Raw genomic sequence first — 22,294 nt, forward strand, 5'->3', positions numbered from 1 at the left:
CTCCTCCCACCATATTATGATGTTCTCCATGTTTTAGACTCAATCCTATCTCGATTGGTCAATGAAATTGGATAATTCAGGTTCGTACGAAGTTCTTTCTGAAATGAAGTGGTTGGGGTATCGCATAGTTTTAGAGATTGGATTTCACTCAAAACCCACCACATGACTCCTCCCACAACAGTATGATGTTCCCCAAGTTTTGGACTCAATCCGAAATTGATTGATCCATGAAATTGGACAATTCAAGTTCGTACGAAGTTCGTTCAGAAATGGAGTGGTTGGTGTATTGCATAGTTTCATCCATTGCATTTCACCCAAAACCCACCAAATGACTCCTCCAACGACATTGTGATCTTCCCCAGGTTTTGGACTAAGTCCGACTTCGATTAGTCCTTGAAATTGGATAACCCAGGTTCGTACGAGGTACGTTATGAAATGGAGTGGTTGGTGTATTGCATAGTTTTAGCCATTGGATTTCTCTCAAAACACAACAAATGACTCCTCCCACCGTATTACCATGTTCCCCGAGTTTTGGCCTCAATCCGATACCGATTGGTCCAAGAAATTGGACTATTCGTGTTCGTACAAAGTTCACTCTCTAATGAAGTGGTTGGTTTATTGCATAGTTACAACCATTGGAGTTCACTCAAAACTCACCAAATGACTCCTACCACAACATTATGTTGTTCCCCAAGTTTTGGACTCAATCAGATATCGATTGGTCCATGAAATTGGATAATTCAGGTTCATACAAAGTTCGTTCGAAAATGGAGTGGTTGGAGCATTGCATTGTTCTAAAGGTTGGATTTCACTCAAAACCCACCAAATGACTGCTCGCACCATATTATGATGCTCCCCACGCTTCAGAGTCAATCCAATATGGATTGGTCCACGAAACTGGACATTTCAAGTTCGTACGAAATTCGTTCTGAAATGGAGTGGTTAGTGCATTCCATTGTTTTGTAGACTGGATTTCACTCAATCCGATATCGATTGGTTCAAGAAATTGGACTATTCATGTTCGTACGAAGTTCGTTCTGAAATGGAGTGGTTAGGGTATCGCATAGTTCTATAGATTGGATTTGACTCAAAACTGACCAAATGACACCTCCCACAACATTATGATGTTCGTCAAGTTTTGGACTCAATCCGATATCGATTGATCCATGAAATTGGATAATTCAGGATCGTACGAAGTTTGTTATGAAATAGAGTGGTTGGCGTATTGCATATTTCTAGAGATTGGATTTCACTCAAAGCCCACCAAATGACTCCTCCCACCATATTATGAAGTTCCCCACGTTTTTGACGCAATCAAATATCGATAGGTCCATGAAATTGGACAATTCAGGTTCGTACGAAGTTCAATATGAAATGGAGTGGTTGGTGTATTGCATAGTTTTAGCCATTTGATTTCACTCAAAACTCACCAAATGAATCCTCCCACCACGTTATGATGTTCCCCAAGTTTTGGACTCCATCCGATATTGATTGCTCCTTGAAATTGGATAATTCAGGTCCGTACGAAGTTCGTTATGAAGTGGAGTGGTTGGAGTATTGCATAGTTCTCGAGATTGGATTTCACTCTAATCCCACCAAATGACTCCTCCCTCCATATTACGATGTTCCCCAAGTTTTGGGATCAATCTGATATCGATTGGACGAAGTTCGTTCTCTAATGGAGTGGTTGGTGTATTGCATAGTTATAGCCATTGGATTTCACTCAAACTCACCAAATGACTCTTCCCACGACATTATGTTGTTCCCTAAGTTTTGGACTCAATCCGATATTGATTGGTCCTTGAAATTGGACAATTCAGGTTCGTACGAAGTTCGTTCTGAAATGGAGTGGTTGGGGTATTGCACAGTTTCAGCCATTGGACTTCACTCAAAAATCTCCAAATGACCCCCCCACCATAGTATGATGTTCCCTAAGTTTTGGACTCAATCCGAAATCTACTGGTCCTTGAAATCGGACAATTCAGGTTCGTACAAGGCTTTCACTCAAAGACCTCCAAATGACTATGCCTACCAATCTGATATCGATTGGTCCTGGAAATTGGAGAATTCAGGATCGTACGAAGTTCGTTCTGAAATGGAGTGGTTGGTGTATTGCATATTTCTAGAGATTGGATTTCACTCAAAGCCCACCAAATGACTCCTCCCACCATATTACGATGTTCCCCAAGTTTTGGACTCAATCCGATATCAATTGCTCCAGGAAAGTGGAGAATTCAGGTTCGTACGATGTTCGTTCTGAAATGGAGTGGTTGGAGTATTGCATAGTTCTATAGATTGGATTTCACTCAAAACCCACCAAATGACTCCTCCCATAACATTATCATGTTCCCCAAGCCTTGGACTCAATCCGATATCGATTGGTCCATGAAATCGGACAATTCAGAGTCGTACGAAGGTCGTTCTGAAATGGAGTTGTTGGGGTATTCAATAGTTTTAGCAATTGGATTTCACTCAAAACTCACAAATGACTCCTCCCACAGCATTATGATGTTCGTCATGTTTTGGACTCAATCCGACATCGATTGTTCCATGAAATTGGACAATTCAAGTTCGTACGAAGTTCGTTCTGAAATGGAGTGGTTTGCGTATTTCATAGTTCTCGTGATTTGATTTCATTCAAAACCCAACAAATGACTCCTCCCACCATTTTATGATGTTCTCCAAGTTTTTGACTCCAACCAATATCGATTCCTCCCGGAAATTGGAGAATTCAGGTTCGTACAAAGTTCATTCTGAAATGGAGTGGTTGGTGTATTGCATAGTTCTAGAGATTGAATTTCACTCAAAACCCACCAGATGACTTCCCCGACCACATAATGTTGTTCCCCAAGTTTTGGACTCTATCCGATATGAATTGGTCCATAAAATTGGACAATTCAGGTTCGTACGAAGTAAGTTCTGAAATGGAGTGGTTGGTGTATTACATAGTTCTAGATATTGGATTTCACACAAAACCCACCAGATGACTCCTCCCACCATATTATTATGTTCCCCAAGTTTTGGACTCAATCCGATATCGATTGCTCCAGGAAATTGGAGAATTCAGGTTCGTACGATGTTCGTTCTGAAATGGAGTGGTTGGTGTATTACATAGTTTTAGCCATTGGATTTCACTCAAAACTCACCAGATGACTCCTCCCACAACATTATGATGTTCCGCAAGTTTTGGACTCAATCCGACAACGATTGCTCCATGAAATTGGACAATTCAGGTTCGTACGAAGTTCGCTCTGAAATGGAGTGCTTGGTGTGCCAAATATTTCTAGAGACTGGATTTCACTCAAAACCCTCCAGATGACTTCCCCGACCACATAATGTTGTTCTCCAAGTTTTGGACTCTATCCGATACGAATTGGTCCATAAAATTGGACAATTCAGGTTCGTACGAAGTAAGTTCTGAAATGGAGTGGTTGGTGTATTGCATAGTTCTATAGATTGGATTTCATTCAAAACCCAACAATTGACTCCTCCAACTATATTATGATGTTCCCCAACTTTTTGGCTCAAACCGATATCGATTGCTCCAGGAAATTGGAGAATTCCGGTTCGTACAAAGTTCATTCTGAAATGGAGTGGTTGGTGTATTGCATAGTTCTAGAGATTGGATTTCACTCAAAACCCACCAGATGACTCCTCCCACCATATTATGATGTTCCCCAAGTTTTGGACTCAATCCGATATCGATTTGTCTATGAAATTAGAAAATTCAGTTTCATAATGGTTCTAGAGAGTGGATTTCACTCAAAACCCACCGAATGACTCCTCCCACCATATAATGTTGTTCCTCAAGGTTTGGACTCAGTCCAATATCGATGGGTCCATGAAATTGGACAATTCATTTTCGTACGAAGTTCGTTCTGAAATGGATTGGTTGGTGTATTGAATAGTTTTAGCAATTGAATTTTACTCAAAACTCACCAATTGACTCCTCCCGCCGTATTATGATGTTCCTCAAGTTTTGGACTCAATCCGATATCGATGGGTCCATGAAATTGGACAATTCAGGTTCGTACGAAGTTCGTTCTGAAATGGAGTTGTTGGTGCATTGCATAGTTAAAAAGATTGGATTTCGCTCAAAACCTACCAGATTACTTCTCCTACCATATTATGTTGTTCCCCAAGTTTTGGACTGAATTAGATATCGATTAGTCATCGAAATTGGACAATTTAGGTTCGCACGAAGTTCGTTCTGAAATGGAGTGGTTGGTGTGTCGCATAGTTCTAGACATTGTATTTTATTCAAAACCCACCAGATGACTCCCCCCACCATATTATGATGTTCCCCAAGTTTTGGACTCAAACCAAAATTGATTGGTCCATGAAACTGGACAATTCATTTTCGTACGAAGTTCGTTCTGAAATGGAGTGGTTAGCGAATTGCATAGTTGTAGAGATTGGATTTCACTCAAAACCCACCAGATGACTCCTCCCACCGTATTATGATGTTCACCACGAAGTTCGTTCTCTAATGGGGTGGTTGGTGTATTGTATATTTCTAGCTATTGGATTTCTCTCAAAACCCACAAATGACTCCTCCCACAACATTATGATGTTCCCCAAGTTTTGGACTCAATCCGTTGTCGATTGGTCCATCAAATTGGACAATTCAGGTTCGTACGAAGTTCATTCTGAAATAGAGTGGTTGGTGTTTTGCATCGTTCTAGAGATTGGATTTCACTCAAAACCCACGAGATGACTTACCCTACCATATTATGATGTTCCCCAAGTTTTAGACTCTATCCGATATCAATTCGTCCACAAAATTGGACAATCCCGGTTCGTACGAAGTAAGTTCTGAAATGGAGTGATTGGTGTGTTGCATAGTTCTAGAGATTCGATTTCACACAAAACCTACCAGATGGCTCCTCCCATCATATTATGATGTTCCCCAAGTTTTGGACTCAATCCGATATCTGTTAGTCCATGAAATTGGACAATTCAGGTTCGTAAGAAGTTCATTCTAAAATGGAGTGGTTGGTGTACTACGCAGTTCTAGATATTGGATTTCACACTAGATGACTTCTCCCACCATATTATGACGTTCCCCAAGTTTTGGACTGAATCCCATATCAATTGATCCACGAAGTTGGACAATTCTGGTTTGTACGAAGTTCATTCTGAAATTCAGTGGTTAGCGAATTGCATAGTTTTAGCAACTGGATTTCTCTAAAAACTCTCCAAATGAGTCCTCCCACAACATTCTGATATTTCCCAAGTTTTGGACTCAATCTCATATTGACTGGTCCATGAAATTGTGCAATTCAGGTTCGTACGAAGTTCAATCTCAAATAGAGTGATTGGTGTATCAGATAGTCCTAGAGATTGGATTTCACTCAAAACCCACCAAATGACTCCTCCCACCATATTATGATGTTCCCCAAGCTTTGGACTCAATCCGATATCGATCGATCCATGAAATTGGACAATTCAGGTTCGTACGAAGTTCATTATGAAATGGAGTGGTTGGTGTATTACATAGTTCTAGAGATTGGATTTCACTCAAAACCCACGAGATGACTTACCCTACCATATTTTGATGTTCCCTAAGTTTTGGACTCTATCCGATATCAATTGGTCCATGAAATTGGACAATTCCAGTTCATACGAAGTAAGTTATAAAATGGAGTGATTGGTGTGTTGCATAGTTCTAGAGATTCGATTTCACACAAAACCTACCAGATGACTCCTCCCACCATATTACGATTTTCCCCAAGTTTTGGACTGAATCCGATATCTATTAGGCCATAAAATTGGACAATTCAGGTTCGTAAGAAGTTCATTCTGAAATGGAGTGGCTGGTGTATTGCACAGTTCTAGATATTGGATTTCACACTAGATGACTTCTCCCACCATATTATGATGTTCCCCAAGTTTGGGACTCAATCCCATATCAATTGGTCCACGAATTTGGACAATTCTGCTTTGTACGAAGTTCATTCTGAAATTCAGTGGTTGGCGAATTGCATAGTTTTAGCAACTGGATTTCTCTTGAAACTCACCAAATAAGTCCTCCCACAACATTATGATATTTTCCAAGTTTTGGACTTAATCTCATATTGATTGGTCCATGAAATTGTGCAATTCAGGTTCGTACGAAGTTCAATCTCAAATAGAGTGGTTGGTGTATCAGATAGTTCTAGAGATTGGATTTCACTCAAAACCCACCAAATGACTCCTCCCACCATATTGTGATGTTCCCCAAGCTTTGGACTCAATCCGATATCGATCGGTCCATGAAATTGGACAATTCAGGTTTGTACGAAGTTAGTTTTGAAATGGAGTGGTTGGTGTATTGCATAGTTCTAGAGATTGGATTTCAATCAAAACCCTACGAACGACTCCTCCCACCATATTCTGATGTTCCCCAAGTTTGGGACTCAATCCAATATCAGTTGGTCCATGAAATCGGACAATTCATATTCGTACGACGTTCGTTTTGAAATGGAGTGGTTGCTGTATTGCATAGTTTTAGCCATTGGATTTCACTCTAATTTCACCAAATGACTCCTCCAACCATAATGATGTTCCCCAAGTTTTGGGCTCAAGCTGATATCGGTTGGTCCAAGAAATTGGACTATTCATGTTCGTACGAAGTTCGTTAAGAAATGGAGTGGTTGGTGTATTGCATAGTTTTAGCCATTGGATTTCACTCAAAACTCACCAAATGGCTCATCCCTCCATATTATGATGTTCTCCAAGTTTTGGGCTCAAGTCGACATCAATTGGCCGAAGAAATTGGACTATTCATGTTCGTACGAAGTTCGTTCTCTAACGGAGTGGTTGTGTATTGCATAGTTATAGCAATTGGATTTCACTTAAAACTCGCTAAATAACTCCTCCCACAACATTATGATGTTCCCCAAGTTTTGGACTCAATCCGATATCGATTGGTCTAAGAAATTGGACAATTCAGGTTCGTATGATGTTCGTTTTGAAATAGAGTGGTTGGTGTATCGCATAGTTCTAAAGATTGGATTTCACTCAAAACCCACCGAATGACTCCTCCCACAAAATGATGATGTTCCCCAAGTTTTGGACCCAATCCGATATCAATTGGTCCATGAAATTGGACAATTCAGGTTCGTACGAAGTTCGTTATGAAATGGAGTGGTTGGTGTATTGCATAGTTTTAGCCTTTGGATTTCACTCAAAACTCCCCAAATCACTCCTCCCACAGTATTATGATGTTCCCCAAGTTTTGGACTCAATTCGATATCGATTGGTCCATGCAATTGGACAATTTTGGTTCGTACGAAGTTTGTTCTGAAATGGAGTGGTTGCTGTATTGCATAGTTCTATAGAATGAATTTCACTCAAAACCTACCAAATGACTCCTCCCACCATATTATGGTGTTCCCAAGCTTCGGACTCAATCCGATATCGATTGGTCCACGAGATTCAACAATTCAGGTTCGTACAATGTTCGTTCTAAAATGCAGTGGTTGGTGTATTGCATAGTTCAAGAAATTGGATTTAAATCAAAACCCGCCAAATGATTTCTCCCACCATATTTTGATGTTCCCCAAGTTTTGGACTCAATCTGATATTGATTGGTCCATGAAATGGGACAATTCAGGTTCGTACAAAGTTGATTATGAAATGGAGTGGCTGGTGTATTGCATAGTTTTAGCCATTGGATTTCACTCAAAACTCAGCAAATGACTCCTCCCACAACATTATGATGTTCCCCAAGGTTTGGACTCAATCCGATATCAATTGGTCCATGCAATTGGACAATTCAGGTTCGTATGAAGTTCGTTCTGAAATAGAGTGGTTAGTGTATTGCATAGTTATAGCGATTGGATTTCACTCAAAACCCTCCAAAGTATGCCTCCCACAACATGATGATGTTTCCCAAGTTTTGGACTCAATCCGATATCGATTAGTCCATGAAATCGGACAATTTAGGTTCGTACGACGTTCGTTCTGAAATGAAGTGGTTGATGTATTGCATAGTTTTAGCCCTTGGATTTTGTTCAAAATTCACCAAATAACTCCTCCCACCATATAATGATGTTCCCCAAGTTTTGGGCTCAAGCCGTTATCGATTGGCCAAAGAAATTGGACTATTCATGTCCATTGGGTGTATTGCATAGTTATAGCAATTGGATTTCACTCAAAACTCACCAAATCACTCCTCCCACAGTATTATGATGTTCCCCAAGTTTTGGACTCAATCCGATATCGATTGGTCCATGCAATTGGACAATTCTGGATCGTACGAAGTTTGTTCTGAAATGGAGTGGTTGCTGTATTGCATAGTTCTATAGAATGAATTTCACTCAAAACCTACCAAATGACTCCTCCCACTGTATTATGGTGTTCCCAAACTTCGGACTCAATCCGATATCGATTGGTCCATGAGATTCAACAATTCAGGTTCGTACAATGTTCGTTCTAAAATGCAGTGGTTGGTGTATTGCATAGTTCAAGAAATTGGATTTAAATCAAAACCCGCCAAATGATTTCTCCCACCATATTTTGATGTTCCCCAAGTTTTGGACTCAATCCGCTATTGATTGGTCCATGAAATGAGACAATTCAGGTTCGTACAAAGTTCATTATGAAATGGAGTGGCTGGTGTATTACATAGTTTTAGCCATTGGATTTCACTCAAAACTCAGCAAATGACTCCTCCCACAACATTATGATGTTCCCCAAGGTTTGGACTCAATCCGATATCAATTGGTCCATGCAATTGGACAATTCAGGTTCGTATGAAGTTCGTTCTGAAATAGAGTGGTTAGTGTATTGCATAGTTATAGCGATTGGATTTCACTCAAAACCCTCCAAAGTATGCCTCCCACAACATGATGATATTTCCCAAGTTTTGGACTCAATCCGATATCGATTGGTCCATGAAATCGGACAATTTAGGTTCGTATGACGTTCGTTCTGAAATGGAGTGGTTGATGTATTGCATAGTTTTAGCCCTTGGATTTCGCTCAAAATTCACCAAATAACTCCTCCCACCAAATAATGATGTTCCCCAACTTTTGGGCTCAAGCCGTTATCGATTGGCCCAAGAAATTGGACTATTCATGTCCGTTGGGTGTATTGCATAGTTATAGCAATTGGATTTCACTCAAAACTCACCAAATCACTTCACCCAAAACATTATGATGTTCCCCAAGTTTTGGACTCAATCCGATATCGATTAGTCCATGAAATTCGAGAATTCAGGTTCGTACGAAGTTTGTTATGAAATGGAGTGGTTGGTGTATAGCATAGTTTTAGCCATTGGATTTCACTCAAAAGCACCAAATGACTCCTCCCACAACATTATGATGTTCCCCAAGTTTTGGACTCAATCTGATATCGATTGGTCCTTGAAATGGGACAATTTAGGCTCGTACGAAGTTCGTTATGAAATGGAGAGGCTAGTGTATTGCTTAGTTTTAGCCATTGGATTTCACTCAAAACTCACCAAATGACTCCTCCCTCCATATTATGATGTTCCCCAAGTTTTGGGCTCAAGTCGACATCAATTGGTCGAAGAAATTGGACTATTAATGTTCGTATGAAATTCGTTCTCTAACGGAGTGGTTGGTGTATTGCATAGTTATAGCGTTTGGATTTCACTCAAAACTCACCAAATCACTCCTCCCACAACATTATGATGTTCCCCAAGTTTTGGACTCAATCCGATATCGATTAGTCCATGAAATTGGACAATTTAGGTTCGTACGAAGTTCGTTCTGAAATGTAGTGGATGGTGTATCGCATAGTTCTAGAGTTTGGATTTCACTCAAAACTTAGCAAATGACTCCTCCCACAACATTATGATGTTTCCCAAGTGTTGGACTTAATCCAATATCGATTGGTCCATGAAATTGTACAATTTAGGTTCATACGAAGTTCGGTATGAAATCGACTGGTTAGTGTATTGCATAGTTTTAGCCATTAGATTTCACTCAAAACTAACCAGATGACCACTCCCACAACATTATAATGTTCCCCAAGTTTTGGACTCAATCCGATATCGATCGGTCCATGAAATTGCACAATTCAGGGTCGTATGAAGTTCATTTTGAAATGGAGTGGTTGGTGTATCACATAGTTCTAGGGATTGAATTTCACTCAAAACCCACCAAATGACTCCTCCCACCATATTATGGTGTTCCCCAAGCTTTGGACTCAATCCGATATCGATTGGTCCATGAAATTGGACAATTCAAGTTCGCATGAAGTTCGTTCTCTAATGGAGTGGTTGGTGTATTGCATAGTTATAGCGATTGGATTTTACTCAAAACTCACCAAATGACTCCTCCCACAACATTATGATGTTCCCCAGGTTCTGGACTCAAACCGATATCGATTGGTCCATGAAATTGTACAATTCAGGTTCGTACGAAGTTCTTGATGAAATGGAGTGGTTGGTTTATCGGATAGTTCTAGAGATTGGATTTCCCTCAAAGCCCACCAAATGACTCCTCCCACAATATTATGATGTTCCCAAAGCTTTGGGCTCAATCCGATATCGATTGGTCCAAGAAATTGGACAATTTAGGTTCATACGAAGTTCGTTCTCTAATGGAGTGGTTGGTGTATTGCATAGTTATAGAGATTGGATTTTACTCGAAACTCACCAAATGACTCCTCCGACAACATTATGATGTTTGATAAGGTCATAATTTCACACATTTGCATGCCTTCTTTGCTTAGTAATTTTGTTGAGCTTCTCTTTATTTTGAGTCTCTTGCCTATGTAGGTTAAGACAGCAAGAGGATGACATTTGATACAATTCGTGCATGTTAAGGGCTAAGTGGCACAAGAGGAATATGAGCTTAAAGACAAAACCAATTGAGCCACACTCCTTGTCAGTCCAGTTTCGTAGGTCATTTTGCAGGCCTCATTTCAGCAACTTACACAGGTCGGATGAGGAGACATCCTTGATAGAAGTTGTTCCAATGGGTGTCTATTATAACATATCCCAATGTCAGCCCAATTGGATAAATGTGGAGCCCTCAGCATGTCAATGACTGAACCAAGTTCACAGAAATGTCATGTTGGCTGCCGTCACACTTAATGTGGCTACATCCCTAGAGCCATGTGCTATCACATTAGAGCAGCCACATATGGGAGACAAATCAGCATGGGAACCCAGAAAGATAAACAAAGTCAACCAAAGCATGTATTGGGCAGCTGGAGCAGTTGGCAAGTATGGGCAGCTGGAGCAATTGGAAGAAGCTAAGAGAGGTGTGCTTCACCAGCCAAAAGGGAGTACGAAATTGCACTCTACAAATAGAGAGCTGCACACTCATTCAAATAGGGCAGACACACACATTCACTTCATCCATTACTCTCATACACACATTCAGATTCACCACAAAGAGAGAAGGGAGCTTGGAGCTGTCCTGGGTTCTTGTCCTCATTTTATCCTATCTATGTGTTTCTTATTTTCTGTATTCATAGTTATGTCTAGCTAATCCATTTAGTTAGGGCTTAGGATGAAGCCCTAGTCATGAATATTCAATGTTATGGATGATTTTATAGTTAATTGATTTCCTTGCTTTTATTATCAAGTTGTTAATCTCCAGTTTATTATGTGCTTGATGGATATTTTCTTGGAGTAGCTAACTAGGATTTTATGCATCTACCACAGGTTGGGAAGGGGTTTAGATTCACCAATTCTACTCTCCTTTCACGAGCAACACATGAATGGCCTAAGAATCATTCAAGGGGTTAATAACCATAGGTTGACTAGGACAGATACCATGTTCTAGGACTTGTGTTATTATCATATTCTCAAGGAGCTTAATGCCTCTTGTATGCTTTATTCTAAGTAGATACCATGCTTAGGTTGTATATTAGAGATCACGTGTTGTGTAGATACCATGCATAATCACATGCCTTAGGAGAATCATGCATCCTGCACCTAGATACCATAGGCTTGTATGCGAGAATCTATTGTTGATGAAGTTTGAGTCAATTTCTATGCATTCATAACTTGGATAGGAAAACTAGTGGTGGATTCCAAGGCTCTAACACCTCTCAATTATTGTTTCACAATCTGTTAATTGCAGCCAGTGTTTACTTTCGAGCACTTTCATTTCACTTTCTTCTTTTCATTTCAAGAGCCATTGTTGAATTCGACCTTGCCTTTGGCTAGTTAGTCAGTTTCTTTGTTCCATGTTTTTCTAGCATTCTAAGTAATTTAGCTTGGAACCAAGCTACCATTCTCCGTGGGATCGACCCCGTATTTACATAAACTATACGATAAATGGTTTGTGCACTTGCGAGAATTAAAGTTGCTATTTTTAATAACTCATTTTAGTTGTTAAGAATAGTAGCAACAATGTTCCCCAAGTTTTGTACTCAATCCAATATCGATTGGTCCACGAAATTGTACATTTCAGGTTTGTACGAAGTTCATTCTGAAATGAAGTGGTTGGTGTATCGGATAGTTCTAGATATTGGATTTCACTCAAAACCAACCAAATGACTCCACCCACCATATTATGACGTTCTCCAAGCCTTGGACTCAATCCGATATCGTTCGGTCCATGAAATGGGACAACTCAGGTTCGTACGAAGTTCGTTTAGAAATAGAGTGGTTGGTGTATTGCACAATTCTACAGATTGGATTTCACTCAAAACCCACCAAATAACTCCTCCCACCATATTACGATGTTCCCCAAGCTTTGGACGCAATCCGATATCGATCGGTCCTCGAAATTGGATAATTCAGGTTTGTACGAAGTTCGTTCTGAAATGGAGTGGTTGGGGTATTGCATAGTTCTAGAGATTGAATTTCTCCCAAAAAACTCCAAATGACTCCTCCCACCATATTTTGATGTTCCCCAAGTTTTGGACTCAATCCGATATCAATTGGTCCATGAAATCGGACAATTAAGGTTCGTACGACGTCCGTTCTGAAATGGAGTGGTTGGTGTATTGCATAGTTTTAGAAATTGGATTTCACTCAAAACTCACCAAATTGCAACTCCCATAACGTTATGATGTTCCATGTTTTGGACTCAATCTCATATCGATTAGTCCATGAAATTGGACTATTCAGGTGCGTACGAAGTTCGTTTTAAAATGGAGTGGCTGGTGTATTGCATAGCTTTCGCCATTGGATTTCACTCAAAATTCACCAAATGACTCCTCGCACAACATTATGATGTTCCCCAACTTTTCGACGCAATCCAATATAAATTGGCCCATGAACTTGGACAATTCAGGTCCGTACGAAGTTTGTTGTAAAATGGAGTGGTTGGCGTATTGCACAGTTTTAGCCTTTGGATTTCTCTCAAAACTCACCACATGACTCCTCCCACAACATTATGAAGTTCCCCAAGTTTTGGACTCAATCCAATATCGATTGGTCCATCAAATCGGATAATTCAGATTCGTACGAAGTTCGTTCTGAAATGGAGTGGTTGGTGTATCGCATAGTTCTAGAGATTGGATTTCACTCAAAACTCACCAAATGACTCCTCCCACCGTATTTGGATGTTCCCCAAGTTTTGAGCTCAATCCGATATCGATTGGTCCAAGCAATTGGACTATTCATGTTCGTACGAAGTTCATTCTCTAATGGAGTGGTTGGTGTATTGCATAGTTATAGCGATTGGATTTTACTCAAGACTCACCAAATGACTCCTCCCACAACATTATGATGTTCCCTAAGTTTTCAACCCAATCCGATATCGATTATTCCGTGAAATTGGACAATTCTTGTTCGTATGAAGTTCGTTCTAAAATGGAGTGGTTAGTGCATTATATCGTTTTAGCCATTCGATTTCACTCAAAACTCACCAAATGACTCCTTCCACAACATTATGATGTTCCCCTAGTTTTGGACTCAATACGATGTCGATTGGCCAATGAAATTGGACAATTCAGGTTCGTACGAAGTTCGTTATGAAATGGAGTGGTTGGTGTATCGCATAGTTCAAGAGTTTGGATTTTACTCAAAACTCACCGAATGACTTCTCCCTCAACATAATGATGTTCCCCATGTTTTGGAATCAAGGCTATATCGATTGGTCCAAGAATTTGGACAATTCTGGTTCGTACGAAGTTCGTTCGGAAATGGAGTGGTTGGTGCACTGCATAGGTTTTGCCATTGGATATCACTCATAACTCACCAAATGACGCCTCCCACCATATTGTGATGTTCTCCAAGTTTTGGGCTCAATCCGATATCGATTGGTCTAAGAAATTGGACTATTCATGCTAGTACGAAGTTTGTTCTGAAATGGAGTGGTTTGGTGTATTGCATAGTTTTAGCCATTGGATTTCACTGAAAACTCAACAAATGACTCCTCCCACAACATTATGATGTTTCCTAAGTTTTGGACTCAATCCGATATCGATTGGTCCATGAAAGTGGACAATTCAGGTTCGTACGAAGTTCGTTCTGAAATGGAGTGTTTGTTTTATTGCATATTTCTATAGATTGGATTTCTCTCAAAACCCACCAAAGGACTCCTCCCATCGTTTTATGATGTTCCCCAAGTTTGGGCTCAATCCGATATCGATTGGTCCAAAAATTGGACAATTCAGGTTCGTACGAAGTTTGTTACGAAATGGAGTGGTTGGTGTATTGCATAGTTCTGGAGATTGGATTTCACTCAAACCCACCAAACGACTCCTCCCACAACATTATGATATTCTGCAAGTGTTGGACTCAATCCGATATCGATTGGTCGATGAAATTGTACAATTCAGGTTCGTACGAAGTACTTTCTAAAATGGAGTGGTTGGTGTATTCCATATTTCTACATATTGAATTTCACTAAAAACCCACCAAATGACTCCTCCCACCATATTATGATGTTCCCCAAGGTTTGTACTCAATCTGATATCGTTTGGTCCACGAAATCGAACAATTCAGGTTCGTATGAAGTTCTTTCTGAAACGGAGTGGTTTGTGTATTGCACAGTTTTGGCCATTGGATTTCACCCAAAACTCACCAAATTACTCCTCCCACAACATTTTGATGTTCCCCAAGTTTTGCACTTAATCCAGTATTGATTAGTCCACGAAATTGGACAATTCAGGTTCGTACGTAGTTCTTTCTGAAATGGAGTGGTTGGTGTATTGCATAATTCTAGAGATTGGATTTCACTCAAAACCCACCAAATGACTCCTCCCACGATATTATGATGTTCCCCAAGTTTTAGACTCAATTCGAGATCGATTAGACCATGAAATTGAACAACTCAGGTTCGTACAAAGTTCGTTCCGAAATGGAGGGGATGGTGTATTGCATAGTTCTAGAGATTGGATTTCACTCAAAACCTACCAAATGACTCTTCCCACCATATTATGATGTTCTCGAAGTTTTGGACTCAATCCGACATGGATTGGTGATTGAAATCAGAGAATTCAGTGTCGTACGGAGTTCGTTCTGAAATGGACTGGTTTTTGTACTGCACAGTTTTAGCCATTGGAGTTCTCTCAAAACTCGCCAAATGTCTCCTCCCACCATATTATGAAGTTCCCCAAGTTTTGGGCTCAATCTGATATTGATTGGTCAATTAAATTTGAAAGTTCAGGTTCGTAAGTTCGTTCTGAAATGGAGTGGTTGGTGTATTGCATAGTGTTAGCCTTTGGATTTCGTTGAAAACTTGCCAAATGACTCCTCCCACCGTATTATGATGTTCCCCAAGTTTTGGGCTCAATCCAATATCGATAGGTCCAAGAAATTGGATGATTCATGTTCGTATGAAGTTCGTTCTCTAATGGACTGGTTGTCGTATTGTATAGTTTTTGCCATTGGATTGCACTCAAAACTCACCGAATGACTCCTCCCCCCATATTACGATGTTCCCCAAGTTTTGAACTCAATCAGATATCGTTTAGTCCATGAAATCAGATAATTCAGTTTCGTACAAAGTTCGTTATGAAATGGACTGGTTTTTGTGTTGCATAATTTTGGCCATTGGATTCCGCTCAGAACTCGCCAAATGGCACCCACCATATTGTGACGTTCCCCATGTTTTGGGCTCAATCCGATATCGATTGTTCCATAAAATTGGACAATTCAGGTTCATACAACGTTCGTTCTGAAATGGAGTGGTTGGTGTATTGCATAGTTTTGGCAGTTGAATTTCACTCAAAAACCACCAAAAGGCTCCTCCCACCATATTATGATGTGCCCCAAGTTTTGGGCTCAATCCGATATCAATTGGTCCATGAAATTGAACAATTGGATTTCTCTCAAAACCCACCAAATGACCCCTCCCACTATGCATAGTTTTAACCAATTTCCGAAACTATGCCATTGGATTTCAGTCAAAACCCACAGGTGACTCCTCCCACAAAGTTCGTTCGAAAATGGAGTGCTTAGTGTATTGCATAGTTCTATAGAGTGGATTTCACTCAAAACCAACCAAAAGACTCCTCCCACATCATTATGATGTTCCCCATGTTTTGGAGTCAATTTGATATCGATTGGTCTAGAAAATGGAAGATTTCAGGTTCGTACAAAGTTCGTTCTGAAATGGAGTGGTTGGTGTGTTCAACAGTTTTTGCAATTGTTCAATTTCATTGGATTTTACTCAAAACACACGAAATGACTCCTCCACAACATTATGATGTTCCCCAAGTTTTGGACTCAATCCGATATCAATTGGTCCTTGAAATCGGACAATTCAAGTTCGTACGAAGTTCATTTTGAAATGGAGTGGTTGGTCTATTGCATAATTCTACAGATTGGATTTCACTCAAAACACACCAACTGACTCCTACCACCGTGTTATGATGTTCCCCAAGTTTTATACTCAATCTGATATCGACTGGTCCATGAAATCGAACAATTTCGGTTCGTACGAATTTCGTTCTGAAATGGAGTGGTTGATGTATTGCACAGTTCTAGAGATTGGATTTCACTCAAAACCCACCAAATGACTCCTCCCACCATATTATAATGTTTCCCAAGTTTTGGACTCAATACGATTTTGATTGGTCCCTGAATATGGACAATTCAAGTTCTTACGAAGTTCGTTCTGAATTGGAGTGGTTGGTGTATTGCACAGTTCCAGAGATTGGATTTCACTGAACACTCACCAAATGAGTCCTCCCACAACATTATGATGTTCCCCAAGTTTTGGATTCAATCCGATGTCGACTAGTCCAAGAAATTCGACAATTCATGTTCATACGAAGTTTATTCTGAAATGGAGTGGTTGGTGTATTGCATAGTTTTGGAAGTTGAATTTCACTCAAAACTCACCAAATGACTCCTCCCACAACATTATGATGTTCCCCAAGTTTTGGACTCAATCCGATATTGATTGGTCCATGAAATTTGACAATTAAGGTTCGTACGAAATTCATTCTGAAATGGAGTGGTTGGTATATTGCATAGTTTTGCAGTTGAATTTCACTCAAAACCCACCAAAAGGCTCCTCCCACCATATTATGATGTGCCACAAGTTTTGGGCTCAATCCGATATCGATTGGTCGATGAAATTGAACAATTGGATTTCTCTCAAAACCTACCAAATGACTCATCCCACTATATTATGATGTTCCCCAAGTTTTGGACTGAATCCTATATCGATTGGTCCATGAAATCGGAAAATTTAGGTTCGCACGAAATTCGTCCTGAAATGCAGTCGGTGGTGTATTGCATAGTTGTAGAGATTGGGTTTCACTCAAAACCCACCAAATGACTCCTCCTACCATTTTATGATGTTTCCAACGTTTTGGACTCAATCCGATATCGATTGGTCCATGAAATTGGGTAATGCAGGTTCTTTCGAAGTTGGTTATGAAATGGAGTGTTTGGTGTATTGCAAAGTTCTAGAGATTGTATTTCACGTAAAACCACCAAACGAATCCTCCCACCATATTATGATGTTCCCCAAGTTTTGGGCTCAATCCGATATCGAATGGTCCACGAAATTGGACAATTCAGATTCGTACGAAGTTCGTGTTAAAATGGAGTGGTCGGTGTATTACATAGTTCTAGAGATTGGATTTCACTCAAAACTCACCAAATGACTCCTCCCACCATATTGTGACGTTCCACAAGTTTTGGACTCAATCCGATATCGATTGGTCCATGAAAATGGACAATTCAGGTTCATACGAAGTTCGTTCTCTAATGGAGTGGTTAATGTATGGCACAGTTATAGTGATTGGATTTCACTCAAAACTCACCAAATGACTCCTCCCATAACATTATGATGTTCCCCAAGTTTTGGACTGAATCCGATATCGATTGGTCCAAGAAATTGGACTCTTCATATTCGTACGAAGTTCGTTCTCTAATGCAGTGGTTGGTGTATTGCATAGTTTTTGCAATTGGATTTCACAAAAACTCACCAAATGACTCATCCCAAAACATTATGATGTCACCAAGTTTTGGATTCAATCCGATATTGATTGACCAATGAAATTGGGCAATTCAAGTTCATACGAAGTCCGTGATGAAATGGAGTGGTTGGTGTATTGCATAGTTCTAGAGATTGGATTTCACTCAAAACTCATTAAATTACTCCTCCGACAACATTATGATGTTCCAAGAGTTTTGGACACAATCTGATATCGATTGGTCCATAAAATTGAACAATTCAGGTTCGTACGAAGTTCGTTCTGAAATGAGGTGGTTGGTGTATTCCATAGTTCTAGATATTGGATTACACTCAAAACCCATGAAATGACTCCCCCCACAACATTGTTACGTTCCACAAGTATTGGACTCAATCCGATATCGATTGGCTCATGAAATCGTCTAGTTCAGGTACGTACGAAGTTTGTTCTGAAATGGAGTGATTAGTGTATTGCATAGTTTTAGCCATTCGATTACAGTCAAAATATACCAAATGACTCCTCCCATCATATTATGATGTTCCCCATATTTTCGACTCAATTCGATATCGATTGGTCCATGAAATTGGACAATTCAGGTTCGTACGAAGTTCGTTATGAAATACGGTGGTTGGTGTATTGCATAGTTCTAGAGATTGGATTTCCCTCAAAACCCACGAAATGACTCCTTCCACTATATTATGTTGTTCCTAAAGTTTTGGACTCAATCCGATATCAATTGGTCCATGAAATTAGACAATTCAGGTTCGTACGAAGTTCGTTCTAAAATGGAGTGGTTGGTGTATTGCATAGTTCTATAGATTGGATTTCACTCAAAACCCACCAAATGACTCCTCTTGTTCCCCACGTTTTGGACTCAATCCGATATCAATTCGTCTATTAAGTTGGACAATTCAGGTTCGTACGAAGTTCGTTATGAAATGGAGTGGTTGGTGTATTGCATAGTTGTAGAGATTGGATTTCGCTCAAAACCAACAAAATGACACCTCCCACCGTATTATGATGTTCCCCAAGGTTTGGACTCAATCCGATATCGATTGGTCCATGAAATTGGACAATTCAGGTTCGTACGAAGTTCGTTATGAAATGGAGTGGTTGGTGTATTGCATAGTTGTAGAGATTGGATTTCTCTCAAAACCCAACGAATGACTCCTCCCACCGTGTTATGATGTTCCCCAACTTTTGGACTCAATCCGATATCGATTGGTCCATGAAATTGGACAATTCAGGTTCGTACGAAGTTCGTTATAAAATAGAGTGGTTGGTGTATGGCATAGTTGTAGAGATTGGATTTCACTCAAAACCCACCAAATGACTCCTCCCACCGTCTTATGATGTTCCCCAAGTTTTGGACTCCATCTGATGTCGATTGGTCCATGATATTGGACAATTCAGGTTCGTACGAAGTTCGTTCTTAAATGGAGTGGTTTGTGTATTTCAGAGTTTTAGCCACTGGATTTCAATAAAAAGTCACCAAATGACTCCTCCCATCATGTTATGATGTTCCCCACGTTTTGGACTCAATCAGATATCGATTGTTCCATGAAATTGGACAATTTCGGTTCGTACGAAGTTCATTATGAAATAGGGTGGTTGGTGTATTGCATAGTTGTAGAGATTGGATTTCACTCAAAAACCACCAAATGACTCCTCCCTCCATATTACGATGTTCCCCAAGTTTTGGACTGAATCCGATATCGATTGGTCCATGAAATTGGACAATTCAGGTTTGTACGAAGTTCATTATGAAATAGGGTGGTTGGTGTATTGTGTAGTTGTAGATATTGGATTTCACTCAAAAGCCACCAATTGACTCCTCCCACCATATTATGATATTCCCCAAGTTTTGGACTCAATCCGATATAGATTGGTCCATGAAATTGGACAATTTAGGTTCGTAAGAAGTTTGTTCCGAAATGGAATGGTTGGTTTATGCATAGTTCGAGCCATTAGATTTCACTCAAAAGTTACCAAATGACTCCACCCACCATAATATGATGTTGCACAAGTTTTGGACTCAATTCGATATCGATTGGTCCCTAAAATTGGACAATTCGGGTTCGTACGAAGTTCGTTACGAAATAGGGTGGTTGGTGTATTACGTAGATGTAGATATTGGATTTCACTCAAAACCCACCAAATGACTCCTCCCACCATATTATAGTGTTCCCCAAGTTTCGGACTCAATCCGATATCGATTGGTGCATGAAATTGGACAATTCAGGTTCGTACGAAGTTCGTTCTGAAATGGAGTGGTTGGTGTATTGCATAGTTCGAGCCATTGGATTTCACTCAAAAGTCACCAAATGACTCCACCCACCATATTATGATGTTCCCCAGGTTTTGGACTCAATCCGATATTGATTGGTCCATGAAATTCGACAATTCAGGTTAGTACGAAGTTCGTTCTGAAATGGAGTGGTCGGTGTATTGCATAGTTGGAGCCATTGGATTTCACTCAAAAGTCACCAAATGACTCCACCCACCATATTATGATGTTCCCCAAGTTTTGGACTCAATCCCATATCGATTGGTCCATAAAATTGGACTATTTAGGTTCGTACGAAGTTCGTCATGAAACAGGGTGGTTGGTGTATTGCATAGTTGTAGAGATTGGATTTCACTCAAAACCCCCCAAACGACTCCTCCCACCATATTATGATGTTCCCCAAGTTTTGGACTCAATCCGATATCCATTGGTCCATGAAATTGGACAATTCAGGTTCGTACGAAGTTCGTTCTAAAATGGAGTGGTTGGGTATTGCATAGTTCGAGCCATTGGATTTCACTCAAAAGTCACCGAATGACTCCACCCACCATATTATGATGTTCCCCAAGTTTTGGACTCAATCCGATATTGATTGGTCCATGAAATTGGACAATTCATGTTCGTACGAAGTTAGTTTTGAAATAGGGTGGTTGGTCTATTGCGTAGATGTAAATATTAGATTTCACTCAAAACCCACCAAAAGACTCCTCCCATCATATTACGATGTTCCCCAAGTTTTGGACTCAATCCGATATCGATTGGTCCGTAAAATTGGACAATTTAGGTTCGTACGAAGTTCATTCTGAAATGGAGTGGTTGGTGTATTGCATAGTTCGAGCCAGTGGATTTCACTCAAAAGTCACCAAATGACTCCATCCCCCATATTATGGTGTTCCGCAAATTTTCGACTCAATCCAATATCGATTGGTCCACGAAATTGGACAATTCAAGTTCGTACGAAGTTCGTTCTGAAATGGAGTGGCAGGTGTATTGCATAGTTGGAGCCATTGGATTTCACTCAAAAGTCACCAAATGACTCCACCCACCATATTATGATGTTCCCCATGTTTTGGACCCAATCCGATCACGATTGGTCCATGAAATTGGACAATTCAGTACGAAGTTCGTTATGAAATGCAGTGGTTGGTGTATTGCATAGTTGTAAAGATTGGATTTCTCTCAAAACCCACCAAATGACTCCTCCCACCGTGTGATGATGTTCCCCAAGTTTTGGACTCAATCTGATATCGATTGGTCCGTGAAATTGGACAATTCAGGTTCGTACGGAGTTCGTTCTAAAATGGAGTGGTTTGTGTATTTCAGAGTTTTAGCCATTGGATTCCAAAAAAAAGTCACCAAATCACTTTTCTCATCATATTATGATGTTCCCCAAGTTTTGGACTCAATCCGATATCGATTGGTCCGTGAAATTGGACAATTCAGGTTCGTGCGAATTTCGTTCTGAAATGGAGTGGTTGGTTTATTGCATAGTTCGAGCCACTGGATTTCACTCAAAAGCAACCAAATGACTCCTCCCATCGTATTATGATGTTCCCCAAGTTTTGGACTCAATCCAATATCGATTGGTCCATGAAATTGGACGATTCAGGTTCGTACGAAGTTCGTTCTGAAATGGAGTGGTTTGTTTATTTCGAAGTTTTAGAAATTGGATTTCACTAAAAAGTCACCAAATGACTCCTCCCACCATATTAT

Source organism: Prunus persica, chromosome G5, assembly GCF_000346465.2.
Source record: "Prunus persica cultivar Lovell chromosome G5, Prunus_persica_NCBIv2, whole genome shotgun sequence".
Taxonomy (NCBI): domain Eukaryota; kingdom Viridiplantae; phylum Streptophyta; class Magnoliopsida; order Rosales; family Rosaceae; genus Prunus; species Prunus persica.